This window comes from Stenella coeruleoalba (assembly GCF_951394435.1).
Source record: "Stenella coeruleoalba genome assembly, chromosome: 17".
NCBI lineage: Eukaryota > Metazoa > Chordata > Mammalia > Artiodactyla > Delphinidae > Stenella > Stenella coeruleoalba.
The window spans coordinates 34,475,868-34,499,585 of record NC_137163.1 but is presented as its reverse complement, the minus strand read 5'-3'; positions in this window follow the sequence as shown (position 1 = coordinate 34,499,585).

Here is a 23,718-nt window from a genome sequence, read left to right as displayed (position 1 = left end):
TTCTTAAAAACCAACTCACCCTGGAAGGTTATACATGGACTATCAGCCATTCAAATTATATTGTGGGGCTTCCCTGGTGGCGCAATGGTTGAGAGTCCGCCTGCCGATGCATGGGACACGGGTTCGTGCCCCGGTCCGGGAAGACCCCACACGCCGCGGAGCGGCTGGGCCCGTGAGCCATGGCCGCTGAGCCTGCGCCTGCGCCTCCGGAGCCTGTGCTCCGCAGCGGGAGAGACCACAGCAGTGAGAGGCCCGCGTACCGCAAAAAAAAAAAAAACATATTGTGAATTAGCTCAAATAGATGCTTTTCAAGAATGTAGCTGTGATTTCAGTACACGAAAGCAGGGTTTTCAGTCTCGGTCCTGGTGACATTTTGCGTTGGATAATTCTTTGATGTGGGGAGCTGCCCTGTGCCCTATAAGATGTTTAGCAGCATCTCTGGCCTCTACTCGCAGGAGGTGCCAGGCCCTCCGGTCCTTGGCTGGAATCACTGTGAATGTCTCCAGACAGTGACAAGTGCCCCTGGGGGTGCAAAATCCCTTCCAGCTGAGAACCACTGTACTGAAGGAATGCGATTTTGATGGAAGAAGGGAGGAAGAAGACATTTTGCAACATAGGAAGATTTCGAAGAGGCCAGGCCTGGGTAAGGTTGGGAGCGGGTGTCGATACCCTCTTACTTCTTATGATCTACTTGGGTCTCAGCTCCAGAAAATCCTCCTCACTGTTCTGGGGTGGGAGTCAGGTCACCATGAGACACAGGAAGGCACTGAGGACAAAGCCCGTCTGTGTGGAATAGCACCTTGCACCTGCATGGGCGCTGTGTCCTCTGGTGCCCCACTGGTCGCCTCTCCACTTCCTTAGCGCCCGAAAAACATGAAATGCTGTGAAATTAGCGTTTCTTATGGGATCCACCCTGCCCCGCCACTCCCCCCAAAATATTTCCAGCTTTTCACGATGACAAATCTACCTCTTGTGAACGCCGTAAACATTGTTCACTCATTGACACGGCGTCGTGCCCTTTTTCACGTGCGAGACCATAATGCCCATTCCTGAGGTTCTTCAGTTCTAATCTGCCCCAATTCTAAAGGCCTCCGAATTGCTGACGTGGAGGCATCCTCAAGTCCACAGATGGCAGACGGAAGAGCATTGCTGGCTGACCGTGGCTCAGAGCGACCTGGAACCTGGGAAATCCATCCTCTTTTTCTCAGGCCCTGTCCCCACCTTGCAGCAAAGAATCTTGAAAGCTATTTCCAAGGCCCCTTCCCGACAGGGTGTGTTTTATGCCTTTTGTCCTTCCATTGTGCTCTCTTCACCTCAGGCTTCCACTTTACTGGTGTTACGGAACCCCAAGCCTCGCTCTGTGAAGAATGTGCAGCCCACACTTTCTCTGCGGGCAGGGGAGCCGGCCTCCTCCGGCCCGGCTCCGCGCAGCTCAGCTCACGACCCTAGCGGGGCGGCCATTTTGCAATGAAAGACACTGAGTAAACAAAGCGACGGCCCCAGGAGACTGGCTCAGACTTAATAGAGGATGTGTGCAGGCTTTCAGGGCTCCTCGGCCCACAAGCTTTAACCACTGTTCAAACTGATTTAGAACACTAAAGCCCGACTGTTTGCTCAGTGCCTGTGTTGACTCAGTTCCCGCCTCGAAGGCAGGTGGCCTCGTCAGCCATTGTTCTGACTAAGTTCTCCTCAGTGACGCTGCGGCCTCCCTGTCGAGAGTTCCTTTCTTTATTTCACTTTCTGGTCCTTGAAAAGCTGGGCAATCAACTCCCACTTACAGGTGTAGTGTTTCATTTTTAAAGAGCCGTATTTCACTCCAGTCAGAATTTTCAGTGTCGAATTGGGTTTGTTGGGTAAGAGGAGCTTTTCTACTTTCCTCTTGCAAAGCGAAGAGCTGATTTCCTGTCGTCACCGTTTTGGTATATTAACTCTTCCCAAGCCTGGGGCCTCATTTGCAAATGGCTTCCCAAGCGCCCTAATGCATAATTAAGATGAACCAAAGAGCTTCTCTAAACCTCCAGTAGTGCCTGGCTCCACTGTGAGAGCCATGGATTTGACCCAAAGTGGCAACTTGGAAGAAAGAAACGGTGATCTTACCGGTTCACTGGAACAGTAATATCATCAGTTGGGCATATACTTTGTGCAGAGTGTTATGCCTAGTTGTTGGTTTTTTTTTTTTCTGGTTTTTGTTGTTGCTGTTGTTTTAGGTGCACCGGCCCCTTTGATCTTCACCACAAACATTTGTTCTGGGTATCATTGCTCTCCCTTATCAGGTCGGGAAGCCAAGGATAGATGCATTAAGGAGCTTGCCCACAGCCCCTTCGTGTCCAGAGGCGGAGCAGGAATTTGAGCCGAAGTCTGTTTGACTCCGAAGCCTGAGCTGCTCCCTCTCTAGCACCTGACCGCTTAACTTCCCTCTTCACCCCACTCGACTAGGAGAGAAGGAAACCCCACAAGACCCCAGGGAAGGGAGTGCTCACGGGAGTGGTCCAGGAAGCTAGGCCGGTGGTGGCCCTTGTGGGCGTGCTATGCTCCCACCGTCAGAGTCCGCGTGGCCCAGAGCTGACCTCCTCCCTCTCCGTGGCCGGCGCTGTCCTTGGACAACTTCCTCAAGCTTTCTCGTCAGAGGGCAGAGCTCATGTGTCACTTGATCTGGCCGCCAGTAAAGGAAGTTGGGAGCAGCACACAAACACACACACACACACACAAGCACACTTACCTGTGTCATTCAAACAGGCACACATGCACACGTATTCACTCAGGCACACTTACGTGCCCTCACATCCCCCCTCTCAAACACATTTATGCACACACATCTACATGCATTCAGACACACTCACAACCACACACATTTACTCTCAATACTTTCACTCACACACTCATTCACACACACACACTCACAAGTGCAAATACTCACCTTTACATCCATCACCCCCACACACTCACAAATGCACTCACACAGTCACAACCCCTGCACTTACATAAATCCATACCACACGCTCACATGCACTCATTCACACACATACGTGATTCACGCACACTCGCACACATGCACACACACACATACAGGTATATACACTCCCGCACGCGTTCACCTCTCACTTCCTGCGGAGGAGCTGAGGTCACGCTGTGGTGCAAGGTCAGGAGGCCAACACCCGATATGATAAACCTCGGGGGGTGAGGGGGAGTGTCCTGTGGGATTTGGCGACTCCAAAGCCACTTGAAATAACTGGAGAGCTTACAGTGGGGACGTCGGATTGGTCCTAAGGAAATGTGGTCTCTCTCCTAACTTTAATCGCCCTCAGTGTTCACGAGTCAGGTCTTTGGAACCAGGCCCTTTGCTCAGTGTCTACTTCGGAGTCTCACACACTAGCTCTGTGACCTTGGGCAAGTAGCCTAACTTCTCTTTGCCTCCATTTCCTCACCTGTAAAATGGGGATAGTAACACAGTAAGTCCCCTACATACGAACCTTCAAGTTGCTAGCTTTCGAAGATCCAAACGTGCATTCCATCAACATCAGGCCTGAGTGAGATTGCAGCCTGCCCTCCGTCTCCCCTTGCTGAGGATCCTTCAGCTCTACCGTCTCCCACCTCCTCTCCCTCCTCCAGTCAGTAACTCTTCTTGCCTGTTCACTCGATGCCAGCCCCTGTATGCCAGCTGTTGTACTGTACTGCTGTACTTTTCAAGGTACTGTACTGTAAGATTAAAAATGTTTATTTTTTGTGTTTGTTTTTTATGTATTATTTATGTGAAAAGTATTATAAACCTATTACAGTAGTACTATATAGCCGATTGTGTTATTTGGGTACCTAGGCTAACTTTGTTGGACTTACGAACGCACTCTCTGAACAGAATTTGTTCGTATGTAGGGGACTTAATGTAGTGCCTGCCTTAGAGAGTTATGAGCTACTTGGGCTAAGACATGTGAAGCTCATGGACCGTGCAGGGCACACACATGTTCAGGGACGGTGGGCTCTCAGCGGCTTGGGTCTGCTCTATCATTAACCAGTGAGAACAGTACCAAAGTTGGACATCAACTTGAGATTTTGGTATGAAAACGAAGTTGCAAGTTCTTTTTGCTCTAATGGCTGCAAATTGTAAACCCTTACACTTGAAAAACTTCTGGGCAGGAGAGAACTTTTTCCTTCTCAATCTCAGAGTGTCCTTGACACCTTAGGCCAGTAGGGGATAAATTCAGTCCCCAGGGTTCGATGGGCAGCATCTCAGATTGCTGGAAAGGCAGGATTTGCACCTTACTCTCCCCCATCCCCTCAGTTAAAAGGATCCTCATCTTGTGAAAATTTTGCTCAACCCAATTGGAGAAGGATCCATGCAACACATCGGAATTTTATTTTTGTGCTCAGTTTACTTGTAAACAGATGATGTCTAAGAATTAGCACATTTAATCTGCGCTTCCAAGACATCTCTTTTTTTTTTTTTTTTTTGCGGTACGCGGGCCTCTCACTGTTGTGGCCTCTCCCGTTGCGGAGCACAGGCTCCGGACGCGCAGGCTCAGCAGCCATGGCTCGCGGGCGCAGCCGCTCCGCGGCATGTGGGACCTTCCCGGACCGGGGCACGAACCCACGTCCCCTGCATCGGCAGGCGGACTCTCAACCACTGCACCACCAGGGAAGCCCCAAGACATCTCTTAAAAATGATAGAAGAAGCTGAAGTCATTTTGCGTGAAAGCAGTCAGACCAATGACACACTATTTTATTCTGTTTCTTTTCTTTGATCGCATTCAGGATCATTTTTCAAAACCTCCAAGTCTTCATTCTCCCAGTCATCTGAAGTTCCCCTCAGGCCCCCTGGCAGTTTATTGCTTTGGCCGTAACTCAGAGTCAAACCTCCTCTTCCCTTCTTTGCTCTGTGATGGTCTACACCTCGGCCCTTTCTTTCAGAAAGTCCCCAAGGGGAACTAGAGGCTGTTTCCCTCCTTTCCATCACTCCTCCCACCTCTGAGTTAGGCCAACTGTTTGATCGAAAAGGCACTATTTTCCTTAGAATTCCAACTATTTCGTTATCAGAGCACTCATCTCATCAGGGGAAGGACCAGAAAGAGGCTCTTTTACAACCTCTGAAAGCACAAGTTCCTCTCTCTCCTCCACCACAGAGATGAACAGAGATTTCCCAAGCAATGTTCCTTTGTCATTTATTTTTAAAGTTTGCACCCGTGTTTACAAAATAATTCCTACCTCTGCCTAGAGACTTGTTGGAATGATAGTCACTTAATGCTAATAATAGTTACTTGGGGAGGTGACGTGGGTGATTTTTATTTAATATATTGACTTTTGCTTTGTAGTGTCCTGTACCAATTGACTTAAAAATGAACACACATCATTTTTGTAAAAAGAGAAGACATTTTGAGAAGGAATTTTAAAAAGCATTTACACAAAAATATGGCAAGGCTTTTTTCAAATGCTTTGAAATGTGACTTTTTTTTTCCATGGTAGTTTCTGAACACCTGTCTCAGCTGTCCAGTTAAACAGCACCTCTTTCTGAGCTCTGTTCAAGGTGGGTTTTGAGGTGAAAAAGAAAGTTACTCTGAACATGGAGGAAACATTTTCCTTCGTTTTGGAAGGCATCGCTGAATTATCAACTCATAAGCTTTTGTAAAATATGCCTTATGGGCTTATCTTGTTTCAAGCACTTTATTGGTCAGACATCTCTAAAGTCAACCAAAATGGTCAACTGGGAAAGGAATGTTCAGGGCTTGCAGTGCGTGGGCTCTTCCCAGTGTGTGGGCATCTTTGAAAAGAAAGGGGTCCTTTTGGAAATAAATGTCAGTTTCCCTTAGTGAACATCATCAACTATACTTCGGCTATAAATCCTTGGGGTTGATTTTAACTTTGCATTGAAGTCTAGCTTTTTTCATTTAAACTCATGAATCTGAAATTCATCTAATTTTGCATGTACTTGTAAATAATTCATTTTCCTTGCTATATTGGACTCTGTTGTGTGAACAGTGATTTACTTATCCGTTCTACTGTGGATGGTCATTGGGGTAGTTCACAGTTTCGAGCTATTATCAGGGAGACTATGACCTTTCTAATACATGTCTTTTGATAAACATATGTTTGCATTTCTCTTTGGTATACGTATAGGAGTGAAACAGGTTATGCAAATGTTCAGTTTTACTAGGTACTACTAAATAGTTTTTCAAAGTGGTTATACCAGTTTGCATTCCCACCAGCCAAGTATGAGAATTTGAACAGAGCATTTTTTTTTTTACAAGATTTGTGATGGATAGTAACCCTGGAGAGAAATATGTCCCTGAACAAACAGATGTTAATGCACATGAGTCTTTCCAAGAAGTCCAAGGCACCATCCATTTTTCACATTAGTTTTCAGATCAAAACATCCTTGGGAAATGGAGGGAAGTATGTGTTATGCCATTTCCTCCTGAAGCTGAGGAAATACTACAGAAGCAACTGAAATGCTTTTTCTAAGCCCTCCTAAGCTCCCTATCTCCCACTCCAACCCCAGAGCTTGGATTTTAGGTCCAAATGCCTACTTGTGAATTTGTTACGGAAATGTCACGCTCATGCTAGCATTTCTACTATAACATTATTAGTTTCAAATAACAAAGTCTCATGCCATGAACCCTCGTAGAATTTTCCAGGCAATCAGCCAGCAATAAGGGTCATATTCATAAGCTCTCAGGCCTGACCTTGAAGGTCTTCTGACAGTTTTAAATGGAAAAAAGAAGCCTGTCCAGAATTCCTGACCTGGCTGCTCGTCAGACTCACCTGGGCAGCTTTTCAAACTACAGAATTCCCATCCCCACTCTAGAACAATTGAATTGACTTGATTGGGGTTGGGACTTGGGAATCTGTATTTTATAAAGTTCTTTTTTTAAAAAAATAAATTTATTTTCAGCTGCGTTGGGTCTTCACTGCTGCACACGGGCTTTCTCTAGTTATGGCAAACAGGGGCTACTCTTCATTGCGGTGCGCGGGCTTCTCATTGCAGTGGCTTCAGTTGTTGCGGAGCACAGGCTCTAGGCGCGCAAGCTTCAGTAGTTGTGGCGCACGGGCTCAGTAGTTGTGGCTCGCAGGTTCTAGAGTGCAGGCTCAGCAGCTGTGGTGCACGGGCTTAGTTGCTCCACAGCATGTGGAATTCTCCCGGACCAGGACTTGAACCCTTGTGCCCTGCATTAGCAGGCAGATTCTTAACCACTGTGCCAGCAGGGATGTGCCTATAAAGTTCTTAAGTGATTCTGATTCAACTGGAGATCACTGGTCAATCTTTGGAATCACTGTTGCCCCCAGATGGTTTTTTAAAAACGACAGCCGTCCAATGCAACTATTAAATGCATTAGCAAAATCCTGAAAATAAGAAGGAAAGATGAGACCTTTCCCCCTCCTTCAAAATACTCTCTCAAAGTACAATGTTTTGCCAAATAAAACAGATGAGAGGGTTCAGTTGAAGATGGTTCTGATTCCCAAGTAATAATACTTACAAGTAACAATTACGTGGCACTTAATAGATTGTTGAATGGTGTCACATATATTATTTCACTTACTCAAGATTTCTTTAAGGAGAAATAATAATTCCCAATTTACAGAAGGGGATACTGAGGCTTGGAGATTAAATGCCTCCTCTATTGACACACATGCTTTAAGTGGTAGAGCTCCTCACAAAACAGTTTCCTGTTTCCAATTGTCTGTATTTCTCACTATGCCCCAGGACTCCAGGAGTCAGAAAGCTATAATACCTGAAGGTCAGCAGGAGTTGAGTGTTTCAACAACTCTGAATGAGTTCCTGGAGTCTTACCGGACCCCTTCCCCTCTCCTTCCCTCATCCCTTTCCTCTTCTCCCTTCCTTCAATATGCTTTCAATGTCTCCCACGCAACAGGTCATCTGCAATATGCTAGGGAATCAGAGATGAAAGAAAAAGTCTTTACCCTCAAAAAGTTCACATTCCAGTGGGGAGATAAGACAAATCATTGTGCAATGACGCACCAATGTCACAGTCACGTCTAGTAAAATGACAGGCCACCACAGTTAGGTTGTAGTGGGAAGGGGAGATTACATTGTGATCACCCATCCAACTGGGCACGTGGATTCACAGTCTCCACTCAGATAGAAGGTCCAAATCCTTAAAGGTCATAACTTGCTTTTACGTATTCTCACTTCAAAGGGGGACTGTTTTATTTTGAAACAATCCTACGGCCTCCAATATCCTGTTAGCACACCCTTCAAAATGTGTCTTCAGATCTCTCATCTATATTCTATAACATGTGTTTACCCTTTCCCGACTAAATTGAGAAGTGCGTCATCTTATTGGTGGTTCATTTACATACTCTTTAAAGAATTATCAAAAGAGGTACAGAGATGGGGCTTCCCTGGTGGCTCAGTGGTTGAGAGTCCGCCTGCCGATGCAGGGGACACGGGTTCGTGCCCCGGTCCAAGAGGATCCCACATGCCGCGGGGCGGCTGGGCCCGTGAGCCATGGCCGCTGAGCCTGTGCGTCCGGAGCCTGTGCTCCGCAACGGGAGAGGCCGCAACGGTGAGAGGCCCGCGTTCCGCAAAAAAAAAAAAAAAAAAAAGAGGTACAGAGGCCTTAAAAAAGTGTAAGGAGGGGCTCAAGGGTTCCCTTCCAGGGCTGGTGCATAGGGAAAACAGCTTCTGATATACTAGGAAACAGCTTTGTTTATACTCAGCAACTCGGCTAGATCGAATGGATAGAATGGGGTACATAGGTGTGTGTGTGTGGCAGACAGATTTTTCTAACATACTATTTCATTAGTGACAATAAATTACCAACTTTATTTTCAATCCCCTAAGACTTATTCAACAATAACTAGTTGTCAGGTGCCAGTGGGTACCAAGAGCTTCTTAAGCCCTGGGTCCACAGTGGCGAAAGAGACAGATATGTTCCTGCACCCTCCCTGTTTCCTGAGTAGACTGCTGTGGACCAGTGGATCATTTCTGGAAGAGAGAATGAGAACGTTGCTCTGGAATCTGAAGCTTTATGTCATCACTTAACATTTTTGTGCACTTGTTCACCCTTTGGTTTCTGTGCCTCTGACCTGTCCCAGTTTTCATTTTTCTGAGTGCTGGATCTCCTTCTCGTCTTCATTATGTCTCCTCTGGACAGCTGTGGCTTTTTCTTCCCCACTCTCCCTGCTCCAGGATCTCCAGCTTTTAATCTAGTGCTCTCTTTCACATTTGTTTTTAATTGACGTATAGTTGACTTACAATACTGTATTAGTTTCAGGTGCACAGCAAAGTGATTCGGTTGTATATACATATATTTTTTCAGATTTTTTCCAGTATAGGTTATTCCACGATATTGAATATAGCTCTCTGTGCTATACAGTAACTCCTTGTTGCTGGGGTATTTTGTGTCTGTGAATCCCATGCTCCTAATTTAACCCTCCCAACCCCCTCCCTTTCCCCTTTGGTAATCAGAAGTTTGTTGTCTATGTCTGTGAGTCTGTTTCGTATGTAGATTGCTTTGTAAAATTTTTGGATTCCGCATATAAGTTCATTTTTCACTAGAGTTGTCTTATGTTTTTTTCCCTTTCCAACTCTAAATAATAATGATTGACAATTGTGTGGGTTTTAAAAACATTTACAGAGAAAGTTCCATACACTGTCTGAATCAACAAACACTTACTGTGGACCTGCCTTCTGTGTGATAGGCATGGCGCTCGGTACCAACCGCAGTGGTAAGTACTGAGGCTGGTCCAAGATAACACGGTAAGGATGGGACAGGCTCAAACACAGTCTTCTCACCCTTGATTCTGGTGCCTTCCATCTGTTGCAAGGTGGGTTCCTAGGAAGCAGACCCTGAGATGACGATTAGCATGCAGGAGGGTTATACGGAACACTTTTGGGACCAGAGCCTGTAGAAGTGGAGGGGAGGAAGCAGCATTGGGCAGAGGGAGGAGCTGAGACAATGTAGTCTCAAAGAAGTCTTAAGAGTTCTGAACATGGGATGGTGCCCCAGACCTGCCTGCTTTTGAAGTGAGACTGACAGCTGAAGGTTGTCTGCCTGCGGCACTCACAGCAGGGGTGGGGAGTGAGTCCTTCAGTCATGAAGGGGGGGCGGGGGTCAGGGAGGCGCAGCTCAGCGTTCACCACACCTCTCACATTGCTAACATTCACTGGAGGTGACCAACTTGACTTGTTGCCTTGAGCCTTAGTATAAAGGGCAGGGAGCTCCTGGAGAAAGAGAGCTGAGTTCCTGCACCAAGACTATTGCCCCAGGTGGTGGCAGACCAGGAAGAGGCTGGAATGGGCCTGGTCAAGTCCCACCAGATAAAGGAGCAAAGGCCAAGGTCAGCTCAAGACAGGCAACCCTACTTCCTGCCTCAGGTCTTCCTTTACAGAGGTTGTCCCTTGTGCCTGGAATGTTCTTCACTCAGTCTTTAGGTCTCTGCTTACATGTGTCATCCTTTATGCTGTCTCCTTGGGCCCAACCTAAATTAAGATCCTAGAGACACACTTGCTTAATATCCTGAATTTGACCTTTGTCACACTTGTCACTCTATGGCCTGTTGGGGGACTATTTATTCAATGTTTTCTTTCCCATTTTACTGAGAGCCTCAGGAAGGCAGATATTCTTTTTTTTACTGTGTCATCCCCCATGTCTAGTTGGTGGGGGGGGGGGGTGCCTGACACATAGTACGTGCTCAATAAACACTTTTTAAGTGATTAAAACTAAAGTAGGGGCTACATCGGGGTTCTTTGTTTGCAAGCAGCAGAAACTGACACTGGCACAATTAAGCAAAAAAAGGGACTTATGGAAAGAATGTGGAGAGCCCCACATAGAGACCAGGGGTGAAAATAGGTAGCACCCATCAGCTCTGAGGGTGGGGAGGTGGGGGGATGGGGAGGTGGGGGGATGGGGAGGTGGGGGGATGGGAGAGTGGGAGGGGTGGTCACCAGGCAGGAGCTGCTGGACAAAACAACCATTTTTTATCTTGGTCATTCAGTTCAAGAGTCAATTTCCACACGGGAGAGCGAGGGTCTGCTTGGTCTAGCCTGGGTCATATGCTGTTCCCTTGGCTGGAAGAGAACAGCTGATAACAATCCCACCAGGCTATATCCAAAAGAAAATTGGGGGAGACTGAAGAATAGGAAGTGGATTAAGGGCAGCTAACAAAACAAAACAAAAGCCATTCCCATATGGGAGCCAGAGGGAGGAAGAAGCGTCTTGACTACCTGGGGTATCAGGGAAGAATCTTCGAAGGTAGGTAGGGGAGTCTACCCTGTTTACCTCTATCCCAGAGCAAATGTTATGCCTGCCACCCATTTTTCTCTACAAAATTCTCAGTCTTGTATTTGATCTCTTTGAATATAGTCAGAACACTTATCTTAAAATCTGCAGCAACTCCATTTCCTGTATCTCCTCTGGCTCTGTTTCTATTGTCTCATGTTTTCCATGGATTTTAGTAATGTTATCTGGTCTCATTGTGTGCTTGGTTATCTTTTGTTGAATTTCAGACATTGTAGTTGCAAAATTATAGGATAATTTAAGTCCTACAAGAATGCTGTCTTGGGCTTCCCTGGTGGCACAGTGGGTAAGAATCTGCCTGCCAATGCAGGGGACATGGGTTCAAGCCCTTGTCTGGGAAGATCCCACATGCCGCAGAGCAACTAAGCCCATGCGCCACAACTACAGAGCCTGCACTCTAGAGCCCATGAGCCACAACTACTGAGCCCTCATGCCACAACTACTGAAGCCCACGGGCCTAGAGCCCGTGCTCCACAACAAGAGAAGACACCACAGTGAGAAACCTGTGCACCGCAACAAAGAGTAGCCCCTGCTCGCCGCAAGTAGAGAAAGCCTGCGTGCAGGAACGAAGACCCAATGCAGCCAAAAATAAATAAATTTAATCAATTTAAAAAGAGAAAAGGAATGCCATCTTTCCTCAGAGAGAATTTATATCTGTTTCTAGGAGATAGTTTAAGTTCTAACAATCAAGGATCAACCTAATCCCATTTCAGGGCTGGAGGTGATTGGAAACTGTGTTCTATGTGAAGACTCATCTATTTCCATATTCGCTGTGCAAGTGTAGCCCTTCAGGATCTGAAACCAATGCATTGGAAGTTTACTAGAGGCTCTCTTTTTCAATCATCCTTATACTCCAATTTTTATTCCTTTAACTCCTCAAGCCTCTCAAAATACCGTTGCCTGCACCTCTCAGCCTTCTACATGTGAGATGCCTCCTGGAAACATCTGGGAGTGGGTGGAGTGGACTCTGAAGGAGAGCAGAACAGTGGTTCCTGTGTTAGTTCAGGTTCTCAAAGAAGCAGACGTCCTGTCAAAATTAAATGTGCAAGGAATTCCTTGACGGCAATGCCTGTGAAGGGAAAAAAGGAGGAGTCGGGGAAGGTGGGAAAAGCCTTCACACCATGGTGCATGTCTGACCCCTGTGAAGTAGGAAGAGTCTCAGATTTCAGGCCGGTTCTCAGATGGTTTCAGCCAGGCTGATGGGGAGTCCTTGAGCCAACATCTCCTGGTTGAGGAGTCCCATGTCGTGCCATGCTCAGGAACCCCATCCTGCTCAGTCACTGACTGGGAGCAGCCCATGGGAAACACAGCCATGGTACATACATGACAGTAGACACAGAGGGGCAGCGTTGGCGCCTTCCGACAATCATACTCCCATGGAAAGAAGTCTAAGCAGCTCATCTTCATGGTCACCATGGCCTCGTACCAGCAGATGAGGCCAGCACAGAGAAATATCATTTGTTACAGTCTGTGAGACCAGATGTTTAACCCCAGGCCTGTGTTTATCTATATGGAGAAATTTGGGTTGCAATGGTTACAAAGTTTAAAACTCTTTGGGGCTTAAAGAGTTATACTCTTAGTTATCTGGGCTCCTTCATCCAAAACTCTGCCCTTATTCCTTCATGATGTCTGTCAACTGAGGTACTCTCCAGTAGAAGATATTAAAGGGCATCAAAGAGGTTCCGGAATTGCCAACAGCTTGTACAGAGATGGTCAAAATGAGATTTTCTGGCCTCAGAATATGGAAAGATAACAGATGGTTTGCATTTCTCTAAATGTGCATGGGGTTGGCTAGACTGATAAAGGTGAGAATATGTGAAGGAACCCAGGTCAAAGAGGGGGGAACAGTCAACACCCCCTACTCCGGTTGCTCAGAAATACTCCAGATGCTCAGTTGTCTAAGGAATAGAAAAACGACTTCGCGTGCCTAAGGTTTCAGAACACTGGTGAGAGGAAGGGTTTTAAGGGACTGAAAACCTGAGCCAGTGTGCATTTGCAATGATGTCATTGGTCAGAACGGTCAGTTCAAGAATTATTTGTTCAACTGGTGCTTCAGGCACATCAGGTTGAGCTTGTTTCCCAGCTCACGACACCTAGAGTTACCCCTGGAAAGTGAGGGACATAAATATAGGACAGGGAAGGAATTGCATAGGTGGGAGCAATTTACTGAGTTTGTTCGGTCAAGAAGTGATGACAGCCAAAAACATGAATAACATCACTATTAAAAAGTTTAGCTAAGTTCATGCCTGACAGATCACTGTCTGGGATTTGAGGGTGCTCTTCTCTGGTCTTTCGAGGGTGACATTGGAGAGATTGTCCTGTTTGTCCCACAACAGTGTCTACTTGGGCCTCTGCGAAAGTCAGATTGCTGGACCAGATGTAGATGGTTCTAATTTAAATATTCTCAAGTGAACGAATGAATGTGAGGAAATTCTAAGGCAGCTGTTAACTCCTGTGGCTGTGCTCGCTTCGCAGCATCACACTTCTGTTGGTGTTGCAGGGCTCTTCAACCCACAAGACAATGTCATGGTCACTTCCCGGACATCCTCATTTGCTCAGCTCTGGAAGACCCTGAAGTCCACCTAATTTGTGAGTTTCCTCTCATGGAAATTTTGAACCAGAAGCTGGATCATCTGAAAGAACAGAGGTTGTTGAAACCTTTTTCAAACACGGGATCCTAACCCATGGAAATGGAGCAGCTCTGATTGAAGGGATGGTGGAGAGAGGACTTGGGGCTGAGTGCAGACAGCAGGTGACCTGTGCCCATCCCATCCTCCTTTTCTGTCCCCACTCAAGTCCCTGTGAGGCGACCTTCTCAGGGCACCATTTGAGTACCACCGTGACAAAGGAAATCAATGTATTTTGAGTTGGACAGCGCCGTCAGGGACACCCATCCAGGACTGCATGTTTGATTACATGATTACGAATGCCACACCACACATGGCAATCAGAGTTCTCTGGTGAATGGAGGGGGACTTCTCTAAAAGGTGACGTGGACAGAAGAAGAGCTTTGGAATCAGAAGACCTGGGTTCTAGTCTTGACTCTGACACTTACTAGCTTCCTGACTTTGGCAAATAACTTCTCCAAGTCTCAGTTTTCTGACCTTTACAATGGGGAGAATAACATCCCCCTCAGAGAACTGTAGGGAAGAGGAAGTGAGATGCCAAGTTGTCTTGGCCTAGAAAGGACAATCCTGCTCAAACAAACATTCTCCAGGAGCTCTTGTCTGGTTTTCTGACAGCCTTTTGTGCTTTGATTCCCAGCGTTGACCCCAGGCGTCCTGTCTTTGGTCACCCACTTTGTACAAATCGTTGAGGCCCAGTATCAGTGTTTCCTGGGACACAATGCTGATCATCACCCCTTGACTCAACCTACCACAACCATGGGTCAAAGGTGTCAGGTCACTCCTCAGACTGGCCTTGCCGGACTCTGGCTGATGGAGAGGAAGGGTGGCAGGTAGGCCTCAGGCCTGGTGGCTTGCTTGGTTTCTGACCAGGTTCAGAGTCAGCCTTCCTACTGGGACTTGGGCTGTGGGCCCTACCCAAGCTGAAAAAACCTGCAGTGACTCCTTGTTCCTCACCGTAAAGCCTTCTGCCAGTCATATTCAGGCAGCCCAATTCCTCACCCAAATAAGCATCTGTCCTGACCACAAGCCACTGGGGGAAATCTTTAGGTCTGCAGAGGATGGCTTGCACAGAGAAGGCCAAACAATAGCTAGGACACCAGGGTGAGAAGACAGGTCGGGCTCCTCCCGAATGAGTCCTGGCTGCCCAGAACAATCAGAAAATGCACCATGGAGAATCCGCTCCAGCCACGAGCAGGGATGGCAAGCAGAGCTGTAAGGAGGAAAGGGTAATGGCCTGAGAGTCAGGAGACCTGGGCTCTGGTCTCAGCTCAGCTAGAATCCAGCTGTCACCATATGTCATGGCTTCCTTATCAGCAGAAGGAAAAGGCTGGATGAAGCGATCCCATGGACCCCATAGGTTCACAAGAAGGAACGTATGAACACAAGAGCTTGAGTCACATGTGTTATTTACTCCCCAGCGGCCCCCATATGGGCATGTGGGAAAGTGGAAGGAAAGACAAGGCTTCCAATCCGGCTTATTTGGGAGAAGAGACCCTCAGTTCTTAAGAACTTGAGCGGAAGCAACACCTCGGCCTTATCACATTTTATGCTAAGCAGTACCCCGCTGATATCTATAACACATGTTCTTGTAATTCCTGATCAGCAGATAGGCTCCCTTCTGTTCATTGTGAAGGAGTTAGCAGAAGTGAAAGGGTGTGGGTAGCAAGCAATAGGAAAAGCAGGTTTGTCAAGCCCCATCACCGTGGATGCCCGGTAATTTAACCTGCAGAATATCAGATAAGCAAACCAATCTCTTAATGGTAGGAAACGAAGTCTGGACTCAGCAAACTAAGAAGAGAGATTGGGCCAGCTATTAAAGAGCCCTTTCCTCTCCAGAGGCCATCATTTCTATCTTCTTGCTGATAGAGGATGAGTCAGGCGTTTAATTTTACCTGGAACACGAGGCGGTATTGTAGCCACATGTTCCAAATGTTGAGAAGCCTGACAGGAAACAAGAACCATGGAATTTGGCAGAAAAGAGGTGGGAAGACAAGAAGAAAGATTCAAGGAGGAAATCAAAGGAGCCAAACACACCCTGCCCCTGGGCTCAGCACGGAGGGCTTTGGGGCAGGAGGAGGTCCCGGCCGGTGGGGGGCGCCCACGGGGAGCATCTCCACAGCCTCCCTTGAGCCTGCACCTGGTCTCCCCAGCTCATCGGAGGAATTTCATGACAATCCAAACCCATTTCACCACCACTTGATCAAATCACGTGAAAATTCTTTATATGTGAAAATTCTTTATATGTGTCTATGCCACAAGTATGCCTCTTATCAGGCTTACTGTTTTGGCTTGTCTTCAGAATATATTTGGATATTAGGGAACCAATGAATAATAATAATGAAGAAGATGATGATAATATCTAAGTACCAGAAACTCTCCCAAGCAATTTAAGTATATTTTCTCACTAAATCCTCACGGCAGCCCCTTAAGGTAAGTAGTATTATTATCACTATTTTACAAATAAGAAAACAGAAGCTCAGTGAGTTGAAGTAATTTGCTCATGTTTTCAAGGCTACTCAGTGGTGAAGCTGGAAGTCCAACCCAGAACTATTTGCACTCAAATAGTTAATAGTTAATGGATAGTTAATGATATAGTTAATATGCTTGACAATGCAGCCAACGATGGGCGGGGGCATTTAATAAACACTCACGAATGCTCAGCTCTCCCAAGCACTGTCTATCAATAATCTCATTTAAATACTCACAGCCTCCCATAGCTGTACTATTATTATCATTCTTTTTAAAATTATTGTTATTATCGGACTTCCCTGGTGGCACAGTGGTTAAGAATCCACCTGCCGGTGGGAGGGAGGGAGACGCAACAGGGAAGACATATGGGAACATATGTTTATGTATGACTGATTCACTTTGTTATAAAGCAGAAACTAACACACCATTGTAAAGCAATTATACCCCAATAAAGATGTTAAAAAAAAAAATAAAAAATAAAATATTAAAAAAAAAGAATCCACCTGCCAATGCAGGGGACATGGGTTCGAACTCTGGTCTGGGAAGATCCCACATGACGTGGAGCAATTACGCCCGGGTGCCACAACTACTGAAGCTGGCGTGCCTAGAGCCCATGCTCCGCAACAAAGAGTAGCCTCTGCTCGCCGCAACTACAGAAAGCCTGTGTGCAGCAATGAAGACCCAACGCAGCCAAAAATAAAATAAATAAATTTTAAAAATCAAAATAAAGTTATTATTACAGAAGAAGACAATGAGACTTGAGAGGTTCGGTAAGTTGCCCAAGGAATTCAAGCAGTAGATGTTGGATGCAACCCTGGGCAGCCTGACTCATGAGCTCATGCCATTAACCACCAAGTGAAATTCGAGACCGCCCTTCCAACTCACTGACCCAGGGGAACACACGCGGTGTTGCCAATAATTTGAATTTCCAGGGTAAATCCTATCTGTTGGGTAAGTTCAATTACCTATTTTAATGGCTTAGGGCCTTTCCCACGGGAGTAATGTTTGGTTCCTGGTTGATCACCAGTGGTACAGATCTTGGGGCAGTTTCATCTCTCTTGGGCTTGAAATATTTATTGCCCACCCCCAGTAATTTCCCAAGCGATGCTCCTATGTGAATCGAAGGATGATGAGCTTGACACCCTTCTCCCCACCCCCTACCATGGAACTTTGTTTAAACCTTCTAAAATCATTATGTGGCCAGCTCCACGCTTTGCCCCTATTTACCACCCTGGTGGGATGTGAGCCTGTCACTAGTAAGGGCCAAAGCTCTCAGAACTATGCTGGGTGTTCTAAGTCGAGTCTGTGATCTAAAGGGCTTTGGGATTTCCCAGCACTAGGCCTCCATTTGACTGAACATCCCAATCTGTCCCAGGCTTCCTTTCCCCGGTCACAGCAGCATTGCCTCACCCCTTCCAGACCTCCTACACTTTTGAAAAGGGCCCCTAAAGCATTTCTAATGTCAACCTCCATTTCCTGCAGCGTGCTTGGATGTAAGTTTCCTGGAGTCTTATCAGCATGGAGAATCTTGAACCTTTCTGTTGTTCTCTGCTCACCTCCCGCATCATCAAGTCCTCTTAATTTGATTCCAGATTAAGAAAACAGCAGTCCTTCCATACAAATGAGTGCAGCCTGCCCCAAGGGTTTCACAATTTCTTTGTCCTCATCTCTTATATAAGGCCTTATCCTTTGTCATCTGAGGAAGAAATTCCTTTTCCGTCCTTAACCTTTTGTTTATCGTTCATCGTTTTTGTCCCTTTGGAGGCTTCAAAATGGCCATTTGCTTTCTTTCTATAACAGTGTTTTGTCTTTTTGGACCAGGACTTGGCCAAGCTTTAATTTCCTCGTCTGTCAAAGAGTTGGACTAGATCAGGGCCAGAAACCTTTTTCTGCAAAGGGCCAGATAATAAGTATTTTCGGCTTGTGGGCCATGATGTCTCTATAGCAACTACTCAACTCTGCCATTGTAGTGGGAAAGCAGCCGCAGACAGTACATAAATAAGTGAGCATGGCTGTCTGCCAATAAAACTATGTATGGCCACTGACATTAAAACTGCATGTAACTTTTTGCTTTTCATGTGATACTATTTTACCAACCATGTAAAAGCCATTCCTAGCTTGTGGGATGTATAAAATCAAGCAGTGGGCCAGGTTTGGCCTCGGACTAGATGATTCTAAGTTTCCTCCTTAATATCGAAACATGACATTTCAGAACTGGGGGTGTAGGGGAGCGGTTAGAAACCATCAAGTCCAATTGCCCTGGGTGCCACAGAAGGAAAGAGTGGCCAGAAAGACAAAGTGACTGACCCACACTTACACAGCTGATGGGTGAGGGGCAGCTCAGGACCACAGCGTGCGTCTGCTGGCTCACAGTCTGGGTCAATCCCACCCCTGTGCACTGCCCCCCAAAAAGTAAACACACATGCTGGCTTGTATTTATTAGCAGAATGAGATCATTTTAAAGAGTTACAAGTTTGGGGACCACTCTTTACTCGTGCCCGGAAATTTTACACCTCAATATTTAAATGAAAACGTGACTGTGAACACTTTATTCAAATGATCATATAAACTATTTGCGTCTGTGAAACACTAAAAAATTTGTATAGAATACGCTTTTGTTGTTGTTATGATTGAGGTCAAATTAGACAATGGCTTAAATCAACTCAGAGCAACTTACAGATATCCAAAATTTGTGACACTTGAATTAAAAAATAAGTAAAGTCAATGTATCTAGAAAACTTTCTTGGATGAATTGGATGGAAGTACTAAATAGAAGAATAATCCGACATATACACAGACACACAAAAGGGAAAATTTTAGTGTGTCCCCTCAAAGAGTGGTAAAATTAGCACAGATAAGTAAAAAACTAGCCCTAGATAAGCTGTGTACAGGGTATGCCGCCTCTAACCTCCAAGAAGCCCTGCAAAGTACTTTTGACAAGAGCCTGATTTTGCAGCAAGATTGAGTCAATCACAGAGCAGCCAGCTTAAAATATGAAGCCCTATTTTAAAATCTATCGGTCCCCATCCAAATGGATTGACCAGGCAATAAGCTAGGTTATTGCAAAAGTCTGCATTTTCCTTTCCCTGTTTATCTGCTAAAAATGGATAGAGTGTTTTAGAGGGGTGTGTGTGTGTGTGTGTGTGTGTGTGTGTATCTGTGTGTGTGTGTATTGGGGTGGGGACTGGGCAGCTGCTTTAAAAATACAGTGCTGGGCTTCCCTGGTGGCGCAGTGGTTGAGAGTCTGCCTGCCGATGCAGGGGACACGGGTTCGTGACCCGGTCCGGGAAGATCCCACATGCCGCAGAGCGGCTGGGCCCGTGAGCCATGGCCGCTGAGCCTGCGCGTCCGGAGCCTGTGCTCCGCAACGGGAGAGGCCACAGCAGTGAGAGGCCCACATACCGCAAAAATAATAATAATAATAAATAAATAAATAAAATAAGAAAATTAAAATAATTCAGTGCTCCCACTTCCTTTTTTTGGTGCCCAGGAAGGCAGGAAGTGGAAATTGGGATAAGAAGGAATTTTATTTAAAATAGTCCATGAAAACAAGTTTTAGAATGGTAGTGGAGAGAGGAGGAGGCGGTCCAGAAAGGGAGGACTGTTCAGAAATTCCCATCTGGAACTCAGTTTATGCTTCCTGAATCTTCACACTATTTCTGCAGTCTCTCAGCTTCCAGGAGAGTCCCCGCCTTAGCAGCCAACCCTGGCAAGTGGTCCAAGGAGAGACATTACAGCAAAGAGAGAGCAAAGACATGGCGAGTAGCTCTCCAGGAGGCCCACATCTTCCCCTCGTCACCCTGTTGTGGATTGCTGGCTCCCTCACCTTCCAGAACCCTTCCCTGAGCCTGCTGGCTCTCACACCTGGGAAGAAGAGGCATCCCCTGTAGCAGAGGCAGCCCTGCTGATTCGAGCTCAGGTCTCTACCTACTAGACCCCAAGCTGACCTCACAACTAGTCAGCAAGATGCACTAAACGCTCCCAGCCAGCAGTGCTGGCATCCAGCCTTATATGTGAACCTGTTCTTGCAGGTGCCAAACCGTTTTCCCTGCTTCCCAGACCTTCGGGAGTTCAAGTCTCCATCTCACAAAAGAAAAGGATCTGGGCTTTTTACTTTGCAGAGGAGGAAGTGAGTGGTTTAGCTTTTCCTCTGGAGTGAAGAGGCCCTTGGCCTTAGTTTATCATCTCCTCCCCTGTTCCCTTAAACACACACACCACCCAGTCAACACCTGGAAGGAGGATCTGGGCATCCCACATCCACTCAGACAGAAGTCCTAGACATTCTCACTTTTTGCTCACCTGGTCCATTCTTGGGCATATCTGACTCCTGAGCTCTCAGTTTTATCCCCCTTTTCCTACCCATCTCTAGATCTGTGGCCTTCTATTCATGTTTGTTAATTCATTCATTTATTTCTGCCACCAACATTGGGTGCCACCATGTGCAGGCCAATGCTGGTGGAGACAAGATAAACGAGGTCCCTGTGTGCTAGGGACTGGAGGTGTAGCAATGAACGAGGTAGTTGAGAAATAATTACCTAAGGATTTATACCCTTACTGTGTGGTGAGTGCTGTGAAGGATATTTGCTCACTAAATATTTGTAGAGAACCTACTCGTGCACGGCCGAGGGCACAGTGTTCATCATCAAGAGATATCCCCGGGGCTTCCCTGGTGGCGCAGTGGTTGAGAGTCCGCCTGCCGATGCAGGGGACGCGCGTTCGTGCCCCGGTCCGGGAAGATCCCACATGCTGCGGAGCAGCTGGGCCCGTGAGCCATGGCCGCTGAGCCTGCGTGTCCAGAGCCTGTGCTCTGCAACGGGAGAGGCCACAACAGTGAGAGGCCCACGTACCGCAAAAAAAAAAAAAAAGAGATATCCCCATGCCTGTTTTCATGGAAAGAGACCATTAACCTCACAATCACACTCATGACTGCTACAGTTACATTCTGAGGATAGCAGGGGAACCTAGGGTCCTGGGAGTCAGCTCCCAGTGGCTTCTGGGAGGCAATGGTGTTGAAGCAGAGACCTGAAGCCCAGCTAACTTGTTTGGCTTCTCCACCATATACCCAGGAGTAGGTGTGATGCCCCTGCCTTTTGCCTGTATCTGGTGTTGCCAGGGAACCACCCAGACCTTCCCCTGGGACTACCCCAAGGTCCCTGACAGTGGGTATCCGACACGTGGGCCATCCGACTGCTTCAGCTTTGCTCACCACCTAGCACAGGGCCTGCACGTAGTAGTCACTCACTAAATATGGATATTTAATATAAAGTAAGTAATTTCCGTATCTTTGATAACTAGCTCTGCTCCTCTGTGCTTGGGGGTCTCCTCTCACATTATTCTCACATTCCTTTGCCCTCTGGGGAGAACTTGTTGCTAACTTACTTCTATCTGCAGTAGCTATGTACTGTCCACCAACACAAGGCCAGTTGCTAATTTATACTGTAGCCTCTGGGGTGGGTGTCTCACTACTTTGATGAACTGAAACCCATAGCAGTCCATCTTTCCTGGCCTCTGCTGTGCTCGCTTCAGCAGCACATATATTTCCTGGCCTCTGTTTGGGGAGCTGGGAGATTAAACTGGAGGAATACACGTGGCTTGAGGGATTTGTAACAATAGGAAGAGCAGAAGCACGGCTGCTCGCTCAGGCAGAGAGCTTGGGTCCCCATCTCTCATCCCCCTTTACTACTTATTCTTTTCAATCCTTTCTCACCCGAAGCATCAGCCAGGCTCAGTGAACTAAGGAGCGTTCCGAGCCCCTGGAACACACAGTTCTGATTGCCGTTCTCCTCCCAGGGCGGGTCTGAGCAACCACTCAGTGACCGCTGCACGTCGCCTACAAGGAGAATCACAGGCCAGCCCTGGGTTCACACCCCAGGGGTGGGGCGGGGGGGCGGGATCCTCATTAAGACAATTTGGAGACACTTAGCAGAGTTGAAGTTCAGGGTCAGTGCGCAGCGGGGTTCCTAATCAAAACCTTGGCGCTTTTAAGAGGAGAGCTGCTGAGGAAAGGTAAGATGCTCCACAGACCGGCCAGGGAGGGGCTGAGGGAGGGTGGTGCTTGGCCAGCAGCCGGCCACTTGCAGTCACCTGGGAGGAGGACATGGCCCAGCCTCTTTATCTGTTTCACAGCTGTTTCGTGGCAGTATTCCTGCAGTGGGAACAAGCTGCAAGATCTGATCGTGTTCAAGTGGTCACCCTGTTCTCCTCCTAGGCTTGACTGAGGGACTGTCATTCATGTCCCCAGTCGGTAGGTGGGCGTCCCATTGATGTCAACAATGACTTCCCAATTCTCAAGTTGACCCTTTCCTTCCTTTGAGGTATATGATCTGTGATGACTTGAGGGGCTCCGAGAAACTGCTCAGCTCTGAGCGTCAGGAGAAAGAATTGTTTTAAATCATCTGTATAATATAGCCACATTTTAGAAATAAAAGTGAGAAAATTAAGAGATAACACACATGATCTCGTTAACCTTGATATTTTACTACTGTTGCCATTTTGGTGTATTTTCAAACGCACTTTTTTACAACGCTATAATAATGTGTGTTGAATCGTGTCCTATTTTGATGTTTTTTTTTGCTTCTATCCAGTCTTCATAATAATGGAGTGGCTAGATACTATTTATTGAAAGACTAGCTCGTATTTATTTTAATTGTTCCTTACGGCTTTAGATTTTCTTACATCCAGTTTTCCCACACGTGGAATGGCACTGGAAACACCCTTTTTGTACAAGATCCATGATACAGTCCCAGGAAAGAGCCTGAGTTATGTGGCAAAATAACTCTCTCTGCTGAAGGCTGGCTTAAATCAAGGATGCCTTCTGGGGTATCTGGACTGAGGCTAACTGCACATCAATATCAGGCAGTGCTCCGTAGGGTAGATAAGACTCTGTCCCAGATCCTGGATTTGCAACCTGTCTCATTTCTGTCTCTACGAACACCTGCTTCTTGCTCTCTCCACTTCCCAGAACACGTGGTAGATGAAAAATAGCCACTCCTGAGCTCCTGGGTTCAAATCACCTTTCAAGAAACCGATCTCTGTCTCTTAATCCCTATTCCAAATTCCAGACAGAGGGAATCTGATGGCTACCTTTAGGCCTGGTATAGGTCTCCTCTATCTGTCAACTACAGTCAGGGAGGTAAAGTCACCTAGTACTCACTGGAGGCCCACCCTGTTACTACTATGAGTGAGGTATCCTTCCCTGATCCAAGGCCACACCCTCCAATTGTGCCCTGCATCCCGCTCCTTCTCACCTTCTCAAAAACGTGGTTCCTGCAACCACGCCCTCCCTCTCTTGCATTTCAATTTCCCCCATCGTTCATGTCCTCTTGTTTATCAGCAAACATGTTCTGGGTATCTTTCAACTTAACAAACCTCCC